Genomic DNA, 15,814 nt, shown 5'->3' on the forward strand with positions numbered 1-15,814 from the left:
ATAAGAATTTTTAGAGTAAAGATTAGGAAAACTATATTTAAAATGCAATGAAACTGGATGAGATCATCTAGGGAATTAGTGAACGCAGAGAAGATTGGCCAGTCCTAGCGCACTTTGACATTTAGAGGTCTAGAAAATGAGAAGCCAGTAAAGGAGATTCGGGAGAGTAGCCAATGTGGTAGGAGAAAACCCAGGAGAGAATGTGCCCTGGAAGTCATGTGGAGAAATTGTTTCAAGAAGGAGGAAGGAAATATTCCTGAGAGTTTAGTAAAATACAACTTGAGATGGAAAGATGACGGTTCCTTGTGACCTTGACAGAGCAGATTCAATAAAGTAATGAAATAAAAACATGATCTAAGGGTGTCTGGGTGGCTCAGTTGGTTAAGCATCCGACTTTGGCTCAGGTCATGATCTCATGGCTTGTGAGTTCGAGCCCCGTGTCGGGCTCTGTGCTGACAGCTCAGAGCCTGGAGTCTGCTTCAGATTCGTGTCTCCCTCTCTCTGTGTCCCTTCCCGCTCTCGCTCTCACTCTCTCTCTCTCTCTCTCAAAAATAAACATTAAAAATTAAAAAAAAAAGCCTGATCGAATGTGACAATCCATTATGAAAATATTATTCAGCTTGGATTCCTTTTAAATAATGCTACTCGAAGGGTACCTTGGTGGCTTAGTTGGTTAAGCACTGGACTTTTGATTTTGACTTAGGTCATGATCTCACGGTTCGTGAGATTGAGCCCAGTCCTCATTGGGCTCTATGCAGACAGTGCAGAGCCTGCTTGGGAGTCTCTCTCTCCCTCTCTCTCTCCCGGTCCCCTGCTCTCCCTCCCTCAAAATACATAAATAAAATTTAAAAATAACAATAATGCTACTTGAAGCAGAGATTATATGAATTGCCAAGACTGATGGTCTATATTTATGTAACAAATTAGTAAAACTTCTAAATTCACAATTTCTTGATATGAGATCAAAGTATATAGATGGATTCACTGTAATGGTGGCTGCTGGGGGGAAACACTGATACAGTTTCTTCATAGCTCTGAAGACATTACTGTATTCTCTGCCCATAATTTGCAATAACGAAAATCATAATTTTAAATTCCTCCCCTCTTCTGAAGATACCTACTCTGTGACTTGAAATAGAAATATAAACTTCCTTAGGGGGAGCTTTTTGCTGAACTTCCTATTTTATCTAAACCAATGGCTTTCAAAGCATTTTCCAAGACCTCCATATGGTGCATTGATGTTTGCAAACTAGTTCATTATATTACTTGCATTTATACCATCATGAGGCTGTTTCCAGTCATCACCATTGTGATCTCAAGGTCTCTAATCTTACAAGGTGTCCACTTCACTGAGCTCTTAAATCCTTTGCAGGGGTCCAATAAATAAGTTTTAGAACATGATCACTAAATAATCTGTGCTGGCTCTTTTTCACAGAAGTGTTAAAATGAGAGACTTTTCTTCCAAAGATTGTTTCATCTCATGTAACACTCAATCAGCACTATAGCCATTCAGTTACTAAATATTATTAAGCACCTTCTATGTGTTTGGCCTATTCTAGGATCAGAAAACATGATGTTGAATGAAATGCGCACCATTCCAGCCTCACAAAACTTGGATCCTAACAGGTAAGATAGGTAACTGTTACAATAAATACATTACAGACTACCATAAGAAGACAATAGTATGATAAAAGAACTCAGAACTGCAGGTTTGGGGTGGAAGTTTGGGAAAGACTGGGCTCTGAAAGATGACAAGTTATCCAGGAAGGGAAACAGTGACTAGCAATAGGGAAAAGCAGGTACAAAGGTTTGGAGGCAATGACACAACAGAAAGGTAGTGCATTTGAAGCACTCTGTGAGCAAGGGAATAAACTATCATTATTTTTCTCTCCTTTTAGGATGACCTATATACTCAATACTTTTTAGTGACTTTCAAATTACATTGAAATTGATTTTTATTCACTATTATGGTTAAATGTCAAATTTTATTTTTTTAACCTTAATAATTTGTCAACTTTTCAATAGGTTTGATTTTTTTATAGAACAAAAATTAAAATAAAATAAATCTGAGCCATTGTGACTTTCTCTTCAGGCCAGATACTAATTTCTAATATGAAAAACAGTGGTTTCAAATGAAATAATTTGAATTTATGGTCAATAGCTATGAGTACTAATTATTTAAATGTAACTCTTTAAAACTTTGGGGAAAAAAGATTACAAAAGGAATCGGGTGGGTAAGTAGAGGGAACTCTTTCAAGAAAGTTTTTTGGTTTTGTTTTTGGGGGGTTTTTTGGTAAAGAAGAGAGAAATGAGCAGTAACTAGAAGGAGAAATTGGGTCAAAAAATGGTTACTTTAAGATGTAAGAAATAACAATATGCCTGTATGCTGATGGGAAATATCCTGTAGAAAGGAGAAAACTGGCAATACAGGGGTGGCAGAAAGCAATGTCTTTGAAGATATGACATGGGAGGGGATATGAGTACTCATGGAAGGGTGGCCTTAGCAAGGAGCATGGACAATTTAATATCACAGAACATGAGGCAGGGTACAAGGGAACAAAGACAGGTCAGAAGGTCAATGTGGTGTGAATTTGTGGACACAGTCTTCTGACTGCTTCATTTATCAGTGAATAAAGAAGCTGCTCTACTGATACAGAATATGGGCGTGTGCTAAAGGTTGAGAAAAGAGCAGAGAGTAAGAAGTAGTCCCAGCAAATGGATGAGGTAGGAGGACTAATGGACTAGGAAAACACAATATGATCACGAGGCAGCATTAAGGGCCATTTGAAATTTGTAATTACAAATAGAAAGTGAGAACAGCAAGAAATATTGTGATATTTTCTCCAGTCACTTTTTTTTAAGAGTTTATTTTATTTATTTATTTAATATTTATTTTACAGAGAGAGTGTGTGTGCATGCGAGCAGGGTAGAGGCAGAGAGAGGGAGACAGAGGATCCAAAGCTGGCTGAGTGCTGACAGCAAAGAGCCCAACCTGGGGCTCGAATTCACAAACCATGAGATCATGACCTGAGCCAAAGTTGGATGCTTAACCAACTGAGCCACCCAGGTGATCCTAAAGATTTTATTTTTAAGTAATCTCTGCACCCTATATGGGGCTCAAACTCACAACTCCAAGATCAAGAGTCAAATGCTCCAGTGACTGAGCCAGCCAGGCAGCCCTCTCCTATCACTTTAACCAATGTGTATACAGGGCTGGTATTGGCAAAGTTTGGATTTATGAATAGTAGGATTTTTAGAAGCATGTATATATATTAAAGTGTGAGAAGGTCAGGGAGTTAAGGGTGTATGAAATGGAATGATTATAGTGACTGGCCATGGGATTTTAGCTGGATAAGGTGAAGTAAGGACATGGGGGTGGTAGTACTAATGGATTTTATGTATTGGAATGGTGAAGTGATTTTTGAAGTTAGGCTCTTAGAGGGTGTAAGCTGGAAAAATTGGACAGGGTAGCCAGACAGTTGGATGCTCAAAATGGCTAAGAGAGAAATTGCAGGCATTGATAACATGAAATCTATATCTGACTTGGGATGGGAGTAAGTGGCTGAGTTGGGTAGAGTACTGGCTAACTACAGGAGAGAAGGTCAAGGAACGGAGAGGCTGCTGAAGATACACCTATCTGGATATTGATGTTACCAAGAATTATGGCTGGAATAACACTGGATAGCATGATGAAGAATCAGCAGTTAAAATGTTCAAGGAATGAGGATGAGTGACATGGGGTCAGCGGATGGCCGCCATGAGGGGAGGTAGTAGGTGGAAGAATTCCATGACATGAAATTCCAAGCTGAATGTTGTTAGGCAAAAGGGTGGTGGAGTGATGTGAAAGTGGCACCAAGGAGCAGGAAGAGAATTTCTTCTTTCTAGGCCCAGTAGTATTAGGGGTAAAGAGAAAGCATAGCTACCTTTTGAGAAAAATAAATATAAGTCACGTCTTCAGGGAGAGCCAGTTTTTAGTCAGAAGGTGAATTTTCAGAAAAAAAGGCTGAGGATATAGGGAAGTTTGCTGACTGACCAGAGGGCACAGTGAAAGGAAAGAAAAGAAATCCACAAAACAACACGTAAGTTACTCTCTGGGGGAAAAAGAGTTGATGGGGGAGTTCGAACATTTGGAAACTGACATCAACTGTGAAGTTAATCTGATGGTAGCAAGAGGAGATACTGTTGATAAGGCCATGACACAGGGGTGAGTTATGGTGCGGGGCGGGGGCTGGGGGTATCTGGTCAGAACATTTAGACTTCTTGGGCTCTCACTTCACTAAAACTGGCATCTTCCCTTCAGCCCAAGGCTACACAGAGGCCCCCTCTGGCCCCTGACAATGCAGGTTTGAAGGCCAGAGACATGGGGCAGTTGCCATCTAACGTGAGAGTTTCCTTCCACTGCCTTAGATATTATCCATAGCAGGAGGAATCACAAGGTGCTGGCTTTCTACGCATTTTGAAGACAAACCCACTCCTGAAGCCCATGCTTCTCTAAAGATGAGAACATTGGGGCAACAGTTGTGCCAATGCTGCCAGCACTTCTCATCTGGGGCAATGGCCTGTGACAACCAGAAGGCAACATGGATGTCTTAAAAGTAGCACAGAGCAGAAGAATACTCATGTTTTTGCTATGGCTGGGAAGGGTATTCTGAAATACGGAAGTTCAGTTAGAACCTCCCAGAGGAATTTTTTTTTTTTTTTTTAGTTTAAAAGTTGGCTACTTTCTATCACCAAAATCTGAAACACAATGGCCTAATCAGTAACTGTGGACATTTTGAAACATCCTAATATTTAAAAGGAAATTAAAAGTAAGTCTTGCTTGCTATCAATGCTAAAAATCACAAATAGACACACACATTCTGAGTCACTGTAATAATTCTCTAGTCTCAGTTCACAGAATCTCTGCAGATTCAATCTGGCATCAAATAACAGCCCATTCTTCTCTGCCACCATGGCCACTGGGAGCTGATGAGGACAAAGATACAGCACCTTAGCTACAGAGAAGAAGAAAGAAGTGCTTTCAGGTGACATTTGGTTTGGGGGAAAGGCTAGAAATGTAAAAGTCTGTTTTTCTGAGCAACCCTGAGCAATACTGGAAAATTTCACCATGTTATCTTTTCTTACACCAATTCAAGTAGGAGTTAGGGTACCTTAGTTTACCTGTGCTTCTGTCCCTGATAACTTGCAAGTCACCAAGTGACTCTCTTACAGCTTCTCCATGTATACAAGTGAAAAATGAAACTGCCCAAAAGTGTCAAAGGGGATTTCGGAGCCACTGCTGACTTGAGACCAGGGTGTTTCTACCTCCAAGTTGGAAAGAACGTTCACATCTTCATTTCCAGGCCTTAGCTAATAAGTGAGACACAAAAAGTGCTCCTCCCCGAAGAGACCTCACTTATGCCAGAGAGAACAGCCAGAGGCAGATGCCAAATTTAAGGTGGGAGCCTATAAGTAACAGCTACAAAGTGAATCAGGTTCTTAGAAGGACACAGTGCACCAAGAGGGACAACTTTTTCTAAGTTGTATGCTAATGTGGCAATGAGGATTTAGCTCACCTGATACCATTTCACCTAAAGTCAATTCTCCTGATGCCAATTGACCTAATTAATTTGGCTAAAATTAGCGTTTTCTAGAGCAGTTCTTAATCTTGGATATGAAGTAGGTAATTCTGGCCTGGGGAATTTTTTAAAAAGTAATGTCTAGGGGCGCCTGGGTGGCGCAGTCGGTTAAGCGTCCGACTTCAGCCAGGTCACGATATCGCGGTCCGTGAGTTTGAGCCCCGCGTCGGGCTCTGGGCTGATGGCTCAGAGCCTGGAGCCTGTTTCCGATTCTGTATCTCCCTCTCTCTCTGTCCCTCCCCCGTTCATGCTCTGTCTCTCTCTGTCCCAAAAATAAATAAAAAAAAGTTGAAAAAAAAAAATTAAAATAAATAAATAAATAAAAAGTAATGTCCAGTCTACAACCCCAGAAATTCTGATTCCTTTTGGTTGAACCCAGGCATTATCACATACACAAGTAACATATAAAACAAATAATAATATTTTAGTACAAATATGTCCCAAATATTACATGGGACATATTGCATGATACATGCTTATTCTAAGAAATTATTCATTATTTACGAAAATTTAAATTTAATTGGCTATTCTATATTTTTACTTGCTAAATCTGGCAACTCTACCTGTAACTCTAGTTTTAGCCAGGATTGGCTCTATTTATGTAGATCAGACCGACTGGACTGGGTTTACTGAATGTTTTCTGATTACATTTGCATCTTTTTAAAAGCATATTTTCCCCATTTCTAGGCAGTTCAAGGATTCATTTTTAACCTGTTTCTAAAGAACTATTAAATATCTATTATTTTTATATTCTATTGTATTTCATATAATATATTTATAATATATTAGGCTTCATTTGATTCATACAATATAACCCTTTTGAGAGTATCTACTTCCTTTTTAATATTCCCTATTGTTTTGTATTCCTTTGTGCATTTACTAGAATTTCCACTGGGGGAAAGTGGAGAGATAAATAAAACAGAATTGGCAAGATGATGGTAATTGTTCAAAGCTGGATGATGAGCACACAAGGGTTCACTTCATTCTACAATTCATTCTAATTTATGTAATTGAAACTTTTTAAAAAAGATTTTGTTTTATTTTCTTATGTAATCTCTACCCCTAATGTGGGGCTCGAACTCATGACCCCAAGATCAAAAGTCACATGTTCCACTGACTGAGCCAGCCAGGTGCCCATATGTAATTGAAGCTTTTGAAACAGTTTTTAAATACATTTTTAAAAACCACAGTTAATAGATGAAATAGACACTTCAGACAGGGTTTCAGACAGGGTTCAGTATTCCAAATAGCAAAGTAATACTAATTCATGATATATCAATAACCCAAAAAAACAAAAGAGAGAAAGAAAGAAAGAAGTCTCTCTCTTTCACACTTGTCTGCAGCCAAGTTCTCCTTATAGACAACCCACCGATGTCAAATCCTTGTGTCTCTTTCCAGGAGGATCTTCTATACATATGCCAGTATATATACACATATATTTTACAAAATGCTAATTTAATCTATCTATTGATCTTAGTTTTTATTTTTAAAAATTTTAAATTTATTTTGAGACAGAATTATAGGATTAATTAAATTAGGAATTAAAACGTAGAATTTTTAACAAATGTTTATTCTGAGGGAGAGAACAGGGGAGGGGCAGAGAGAGAGAGAGAGAGAGAGAGAGAGAGAGAATCCTAAGCAGGCTCTACACTGCCATCACAGAGCCCAAAGCAGGGCCTGAAAACCCAAAAACCGTGAGAACATGACTGGAGCCTAAATCAAGAGTGAAATGCTTAACCAACTAAGCCACCCAGGCATGCCATTGCTCTTAGTTTTAAAAATCTTTCCATATAAAGCTATCTTATTATTTACCACCTGCTATTTCATTGTATGAATCATACTGGCATTTACTTAAGCAATGTCCTATTTTGGGATTCAGTGAGGTGTTTTTTTTTTAAATTCCTGGTTATTATACAATGTTGCGATGCATATTCTTTTACAACCATCACTTCACACCTGCTCAACTATTAGTATATTTCTTTAAAATGAATTATTTTTAAAATTTTTAAAAATTTATTTAGAGAGAGCGCGCACACACACACACACACATATGAGAGCAGGGGAGGGGAAGAGAGAGAGAGAGACAGAATCCCAAGCAGGATCCACTGACAGTGCAAGATCTCACGAACCATGAGATTGTGACCTGAGTGGAAACCAAGAATTTAACACTTAACCAACTGAACCACCCAGGTGTCCCTAAAACAAATTTCTAAACTGGAATTGTTAGGTCAGTATTTTTAAAAATTATAGCAAAAATTGTCACATTACTCTTACCAATTTATATCTCATTAGCAATATGTCTGAGCTCAAATTACTCTCAAAAGCAAAGACTGAGACAATAGTTTCTGCACAGGTAATTAGTTTGGGAGATGATCCAAAGGACCAGGAAAAGTGAGAGAGAGAAAAGCCAATCCAGGATGCGTTATTGAGATAGCCACTGTGAGCAACTGAGGTTTCAGCCAGCCAGAACATTAAACGGGGGTGTAGGATGCCTCTTGTACTTGTTCACCCAAGGATCAACTGAGATAAACGTTTGTTTCTCATCACTCATTGGTTGAAGGTTGACCCAGAAGTGTTAAGTCCCATACTTCTGGGTAAACCTGTATCTTTAAGGACCAGAGTCCCTTAATGAGACATCAGAAAAGCCTTAGGAAAGAAAGCAAAAGACTTAAATGCATGCTTGAGGCAGGACCCTGTCCTCAGAAATGAGTCTAAGGTCACAGAAGATTTTGTTTATGGCAGCAACAGGCAGCATCAGGGGTTAAGTTTAGAGCACATGAGGGAAGGTACAAGTAAGTATGTGAAAGACCACAAATGAGAACACCTGGTGAATTGCACCCTTGCTAGCACACTGTGGCATTAAACTTTGTAGCCATTTCCAATCAATGGATGAAAAAACTTTATCTCAAAGGAGTTGTGTTTTGAATTTGTTTGAACCATATGTTTAAAACATCTGCATGTATTTTCATTTCTGTGAAATGTCCCTTGTACATTTTTCTATTTGTTTTGAGGGCTTTTCTCAATTTGCAGGAGTTACTTCTATGAATAGAAATTAGCCCTTATTTGTGACATTAATAGATATTTTGCCTTTTGATTTTGTTCATGGTGGTCTTGCAATACAATTTTTAAAAATTTGTTTATAAAAAATATTTCATCTTTTATCACTTTAGTATTGTCATGCTTATAAAATCTTTCCCCACTTTGAGATTATTTTTAAAAATTCATCCGTTTAGTGGATCAGTCAGTTGAGCATCCGACTTCAGCTCAGGTCATGATCTCTAGTGGTTCATGATTTCGAGCCCCAGGTCAGGCCCACTGTTGTCAGCCTGTCAGCACAGAGCCCGATTTGGATCCTCTGTCTCCCTCTCTCTCTGCCCCTCCCCCACTTGCACCCTCTCCCTCTCTCTCTCAAAAAAAAAAAAAAAAAGATAAATAAGACATTAAAAAAAATTTTTAAGAAAAAAATTGATCCATTTATGACAGAGATTATATTCTCTTTAGACAAAGAACCCTGTGTTTTAGTTGGTCACACACATCCTTGCAACTGGTTTTGACCATATGATTTTTTTTTTTTTTTTTTTTTTGCCAGTGATATATAAACGGACATGTTAGGTGGGACTTGTGGGAAACCTTTAAAAGACTTCCCTTCCTTCCCGTTCCTGAAATGGCTGGCGATCTAACAGACATATTTAATTATGGGAGACCTTGACAATGAGTAAGTCTCATGCTGGGATCACTGAGTAGAAGATATGATCCTAGGTCCCTAATGTCATAGTAAGGCTACCCTATCAGCTGGGACTCTCTATCTCCAGACTTCCTTTTATGAGAGAGATAGAACTTCCATCATTTTTATTCTGAAAATATATTGCAGTTTTTTAAAAAATATAACCTAAACTAATCCAAACTGCTATATCACTTATTACTTTTAATAGTATTATTATCTTTCTCTCACATTTCCCCTCTCCATTGTATTATTAATGCACATTTCCAAGTCTTTCATAAATCTAAGACCCACACCTAAAGTCTCCATGTCTGCCACTTGGGGAGTTAGACTTCTTTTTTTTTTTTTTTTTAATTTTTTTTTTCTTCAACGTTTTTATTTATTTTTGGGACAGAGAGAGACAGAGCATGAACGGGGGAGGGGCAGAGAGAGAGGGAGACACAGAATCGGAAACAGGCTCCAGGCTCTGAGCCATCAGCCCAGAGCTTGACGCGGGGCTCAAACTCACGGACCGCGAGATCGTGACCTGGCTGAAGTCGGACGCTTAACCGACTGCGCCACCCAGGCGTCCCTAGACTTCTATCAATGTGTGCAGAGAACCAGGACAATGACATGTGGGCGCCTTTTGAGGAGAATGGAAGACAAAATCTTACATGTTCTGGTGTGGTCTTAGGGTCGCTCTGAAGACTGAAGGGTAGAAGTCTAGAAGAAAGGCAGTTGGCCCACTGTGCTCCACTGTTTCTAAGCTCCTGATTCAGCAAACCTCTCGGGACACAGACCTAATGCATCCTCCTACTGAAACGTCAAGTCTGCATTTATTATGGTAATTATCTATTGCACAAATATATGGACTGAATATTGATTCTGAGATCACACACTGAAATCTTTCTAACATACCTACTGAGCCAAATAACACCATCAATTTTTCACACTGTTTTAAAGCCAAATTTGCTGCCTGGATACTTATAGGCATCTTGTACCCTGGTAAATATTTGACACCTGCTCTTGTGCTGATCTCAGCCTATCAATATCCACGCTTATGGCTCGATAGGCCCATGTGGGTCTTATGATTGCAAGACGCTCCCAGCAATACCCATAAGGAAACTGAGGGAAAAAGAGAAAGCTTTATAACTTACAGATCATGGAAGTTATGTGGCAGAGCTGGGGCCAACGGCAGGGTCGCGGTATACAGAGGGCAGGGGAGCATGGGCGCATGCGTAGGCCTGAGCACACGTGGGTCTGGGGTTCTGCTTTTATTGGTGGCAAGGTTCTCGTGGCCTCACTCGTAATTTAAAACATAAGAGTGAGAATTTAAAGCACGGGGAGAGGGATTCCTGGGCGGTTAGTTGGTTAAGCATGGGACTTCAGTTCAGGTCATTATCTCACAGCTCGTTGAGATCAAATCCCGTGTAGGGCTCTGTGCAGACAGACAGCTCAGGGACCGGAGCCTGCTTCAGATTCCGTGTCCTCCCTCTCTCTTTGCCCCTCCCCCAATCGTGCTCTGTTTCCCTCTGTCTCTCAAAAGTAAACGTTAAAATAAAAAATAAAATGTGGGGAGAGAAAAAACAAGCTACCAGAAAGGCCAGGTATGGAAATTAACAAAGACGGGGAGTGGGGGGCAGCTCTTTTTCCAGTCTCTCAGCTGGCACTGCCACTTGAAATAGCCATCTTCGAGGTGGGTGCCTGTTAAAGTGAATGCCTCAATAATCAAAACTTAAGTCAGGCAATTGCATTACAAAAAGAAAAGCCAATTATCACTTAGCTTACACTACAACCCTGTCAGATCAATTAAATCATAATCTTCTGATAGAAAAAGTGTACAACTGTTTGGTAATCAAAGACATACAAATTAAACCATAGTGGTTTGCTTATCTTATTTTTGAAGATGAAAATGACTAATAATATCCATTAAGCAAGGTGTAGAAATTCTTATAAACTGACTGTAGGAGTATACTGCATTTCCAGGGGCCAATTTTGTAATGTGTATAAAAGGTTTAATGTGCATATTGTTTTACTTAGTAATTCTACTTTTGGAACCTATCTTGCAGGAATACTGGACTAATGTGCCAAACGTGGTAAAAGAGTGTTCATTGTAGTGCTGTTTACAGTGGTAAAAATATACAAAACCTTTAATATCAATGAACAGGGACCGGTTAAGTAAATTATATAACCATGTCAGGAAATATGTGTAAATGATTTAAAAGATTTATCGGGGTGCCTGGGTGGCTCAGTTGGTTGGGCGTCCGTTCGGCTCAGGTCATGATCTCGAGGTCCGTGAGTTCAAGCCCCACGTCCGGCTCTGTGCTCACTGCTCAGAGCCTGGAGCCTGTTTCAGATTCTGTGTCTCCCTCTCTCTCTGACCTTCCCCCATTCATGCTCTGTCTCTCTCTGTCTCAAAAAAAATGAATAAAAACGTTAAAAAATTTAAAAAAAAAGATTTCTATTTATATGGGAAAAAGCAAGTGACAGAAAATACTAGTATGATCCTTTAAAATATATATATGTATTTACAGAAAAATGCATCTTTTCTTTCCTGATGCCCCCTTATATGCAAAGGGGATTCAGAGTCACACTCTTAGCTTTTCTATGCCCCTTGTTCACTCTGCCTCAGGGGATTGGAGTCACTTATGTGCTTGGCAATGTGGGAGAGAATAAACTATTAATTCTTGACTTGACTCTGCCCCTTTGCCTCTTGGAAATGAACTACCCACTGTGAATACTGGTTATCTTCTGCTCCTCAGTGCTATCCTTCCTGTCTGATGCTGGGATAGAAGCCCTGACTAGTATGGGGTTCAGTTAGTCCCTAAATTTGGCACTCAAACTAATTTGCCTCCTCTAACTCATCTGTATCATTAACAAAAGTAGCACCCTGGCTTTCTTAGGCCATTCATTTGTTTATCAATTTATTCATTGCTCTGGGCAAGGAAGAAGGATGCTATTTATTGGGTCCTTCAAGCACCCGGTTATGTATGCAATGAAAAAGGCATGGAAGACTAGCTTCCAAACTCTCCGTGGTACCTCTCTGTAGACACTTCACTTGCAGGGCACCTAGGTGGCTCAGCTGGTTAAGTGTCTGACTCTTGATTTCAGCTCAGGTCATGATCTCTCAGTTTGGAAGATTGAGCCCTTCATCAGGCTCCACGCTGACAGCTCATAGCCTGCTTGTGATTTTCTCTCTTCCTTTCTCTCTCTGCCCCTGCCCCACTTGTGCACTCTCTGTCTCAAAGTAAATAAATAAACCCAAAAAACAAAACAAAACAAAACTTCCCTGGCTACTCTCCAAGGTCTGGGCTTCTGTATATTTTATTTTTAAGATATATATATGTGTGTGTATATATATATATATCTTAAAAATAAAAATATGATATATATATAATATATATAGATATATATAAATATATATAGATATAGATATATATAATATTATATATATAAGATATATATCTTAAAATATGTATATATATACATATATACACATATATATGTAAAATTTTGTGTTATTTTTACTTTCTCTTAAAAGAAATTAATATTGCTAGTTACATTTTGAATAAAAAGAGAAATAGCAATGACATATGACTATATAAAATAAATATGGCCTCCTTAAATTATACTACTTATGTCTATTAAGGATATCATGAAACAGGTACTATTATCCCCTCCTGGTGGTCTCTGGTTTTGCAGTTCCTGGTCATAGAAGAACGACTTTTCTTTTGTCATTTACTGACTGTGACCTTGAATGAAACATTTCCTTTGCTCGGTCTTCTTACTTGTTAAACAAGTTTCCTGTAGGCCCTAACTTTCTGAGATTCTTTACACTGATGTTTAGTTTACACTTGAGGAATACCCGCGGTCAGCAAGCTTTTAAATTTGTCTCTAAATGTCTGAATCTCCAAACGTCCCACTGGCCCATAGCTGATGAGACCACAGTTGGCCACCTGACTGAAAGCAAGCCAATCAGTTTTTCTCTCCAAGAAGAATTTGTAATGGGTATTTAGAAAGAGAAGGCAGGTTTTTGTGGACCACTAGAACCAAAGATATATACATTTAGAAGCTATGGGAAAAGGAGAGAAAAACTGGTCTGCAGAGATAGGGAAGAATGAAGCAGATGGAGAAAGATAATTAGAGAAGATGACATTTTATTTTATTCCACTTCATTTTATTTTGAGAGAGAGAGCATGTGCATGGGAGAGTGGCAGAGGCAGAGAGAGAGAGAGAGAGAGAGAGAATCTTAAGCAGTCTCTGTGCTAATCTCAGAGCAGGACACTGGGCTCCATCCCACACCCTGGGATCATGACCTGAGATGAAATCAGGAGTCAGAAACTCAACCAACTGAGCCACCAGGTCTCCCAAAAAAAGATGACATTAAAAAAAAAACAACCAAAAACAGTTCTGGCTTTCTAACCTCTGGTCCCTTCTAGAGGCCCAGCTGCATTCCCATTCTTAGTTTCAGTGAGACAACCTGTGCCCTTATAAACTGTCCTTTCTAGCTTAATCTAGATGGGGTTGGCTTCTTGCAATCAAAAATCTGTTCTACAATGCACATCTCTGCCAGCAGACTGGACCTGTCCCATGGCCCCTCTGCCCTATCATTCCAAATTTATGCAAAGAAAGTTACTGAATGCTCCTACGTTTCTGATGTAAGCTCAGCCTGCAGAAAACCACCTCTCCGTCCTACAGGCATTTCCAGGCTAGATCTAGCACTGTCTGTTCGAGCTCTTGCTCCCAAACATTGCACTACCCACCTACGTTCCAGAACCAGTCCACAAGACCTCCAACTGGGCTCTAAGCTAACTGTCCCATTTTGAAAGGTGTGAAAGGAAGACTGAAGCTTCCAGACTCCCTGGCTCCCAGAAAATTGGCCGTATGCCTGAGGAAGACAAAGAGCAAAGTGATCTGGAAAGCTCCCGCAGTTGAGAAGAAATGTGTATTTCATCTGGATAATGAATGCTGTTAGCCTTAGAGAATGGAATAAACCTAAGGACTCGGGAGTGTAATTCTTTCTTGAAAGGCCGATACATATCAATAATTTAGGGAGGAAGACCTTTCAAAGCTGTGATCCAGATGATTTTGTAACTGAGAGATTAACACATGAATGGCTACCCTGATTCCGTGGCTGTCTCAGAGTCATTATTGATAAACAATTTATTTTTCTTAAAATGAAATCTGTTCCGCAGATGTCTACTTCTCAGCTAGGATATAACAACCTTGAAGAAAATCACACTGCTTTCTGTGCAATATTCAACCAGATGATATTAACATAGCATGGGCCTAAGCAAGTATTTGAACTGTCTTCCAGGCTCCCTCTTTCATACGTGCACCTCAATCAGTGACTGGATGAAGAAAAGTCTTGGGTGAAATGGAGCTCCCAAGAAATGATTTGGGGCAAGTAAATGAAAGCACATTTTCCTTACTTCTGTCTCTCTTGTGAATGTCTCTTCTGTTTTCATCATTTATCTATATAAACAGAGCCATAGTTTAGTGTTGAGTACTGAAACGGAGCATGTGTTCAGACAGAGGTCTGGGTTATTCTACTCTAGAGGGAGTCACATAAAGTTCATAAAGTCCTTCCAAATTTCCCCTTTGGGATACACTATAAAGCCCAGGTACTGAATTTATCATTGCACATGAGTGCCATTTTTTGTTTCTAGTCACAAAAATTTGGGTTAGCTTAAATGTCCATTAATAAAGGAAAAGGTGAATGCATTATGACCTTATCATCTGGCCATTATATGAAATTTGTACAGGAATTAAAAGAAGTGATTTAGAGTTAACTGGTGAAATCTCCATGCTACTGTAAATTTTTTTTTTCAACGTTTATTTATTTTGGGGACAGAGAGAGACAGAGCATGAACAGGGGAGGGGCAGAGAGAGAGGGAGACACAGAATCGGAAGGAGGCTCCAGGCTCCGAGCCATCAGCCCAGAGCCCGACGCGGGGCTCGAACTCACGGACCGCGAGATCGTGACCTGGCTGAAGTCGGACGCTTAACCGACTGCGCCACCCAGGCGCCCCCATGCTACTGTAAATTTAAAAAAAAAGCTTCAGAGTAACAAGCATGGCTTATCTTTTTTTTAATTTGAAAAGGAAAACAATTACACTTATGCATATGATATGCATATATCACATAAGTTTAACTGTCTTTTTTTTAAGATTTTTAAAATATGTAAATAATCTCTATACCCAATTACAACCCCAAGATCAAGAGTCACATGCTCTGCTGACAGAGCCAGGCAGGTGCCCCCCCCATAAGTTTAATTTTCTACATTTTACCTAACTGGTTATGGCAATAGGGTTGCTACATACCACTCTTAGGCACAACTTCTAAGGGAGAAGAGCACCATGCTCATTGACTAAAGTCTCCTTCCTAATTATGAGTGTGTGTGTGTGTGTGGTGTGTGTTTGTGGGCATGCACACGCATGCACGTGAGAAAAATGTGGAAAAACACACCTGAACGTGTTGACATTGGATACTTGTG

General features: G+C 39.5%; 1 long non-coding RNA gene across 2 annotated transcripts; it reads left to right on the forward strand.

Annotated features, from left to right (window-relative positions):
• The first annotated feature begins 1,537 nt into the window (after positions 1–1,537).
• Positions 1,538–14,749, forward strand: LOC121021281 (uncharacterized). Of its 2 annotated transcripts, none has more exons than XR_005786482.1 (4): positions 1,538–1,626; positions 4,885–5,024; positions 10,013–10,162; positions 13,827–14,749. It is a non-coding gene; the product is annotated as an uncharacterized LOC121021281 (long non-coding RNA). The 2 variants fall into 2 exon arrangements; XR_005786483.1 differs by having other exon boundaries at positions 14,636–14,749.
• The last annotated feature ends 1,065 nt before the right edge of the window (positions 14,750–15,814 follow it).

This window comes from Herpailurus yagouaroundi, unplaced genomic scaffold (assembly GCF_014898765.1).
Source record: "Herpailurus yagouaroundi ecotype Mexico unplaced genomic scaffold, PumYag 280, whole genome shotgun sequence".
Taxonomy (NCBI): Eukaryota; Metazoa; Chordata; class Mammalia; order Carnivora; family Felidae; genus Herpailurus; species Herpailurus yagouaroundi.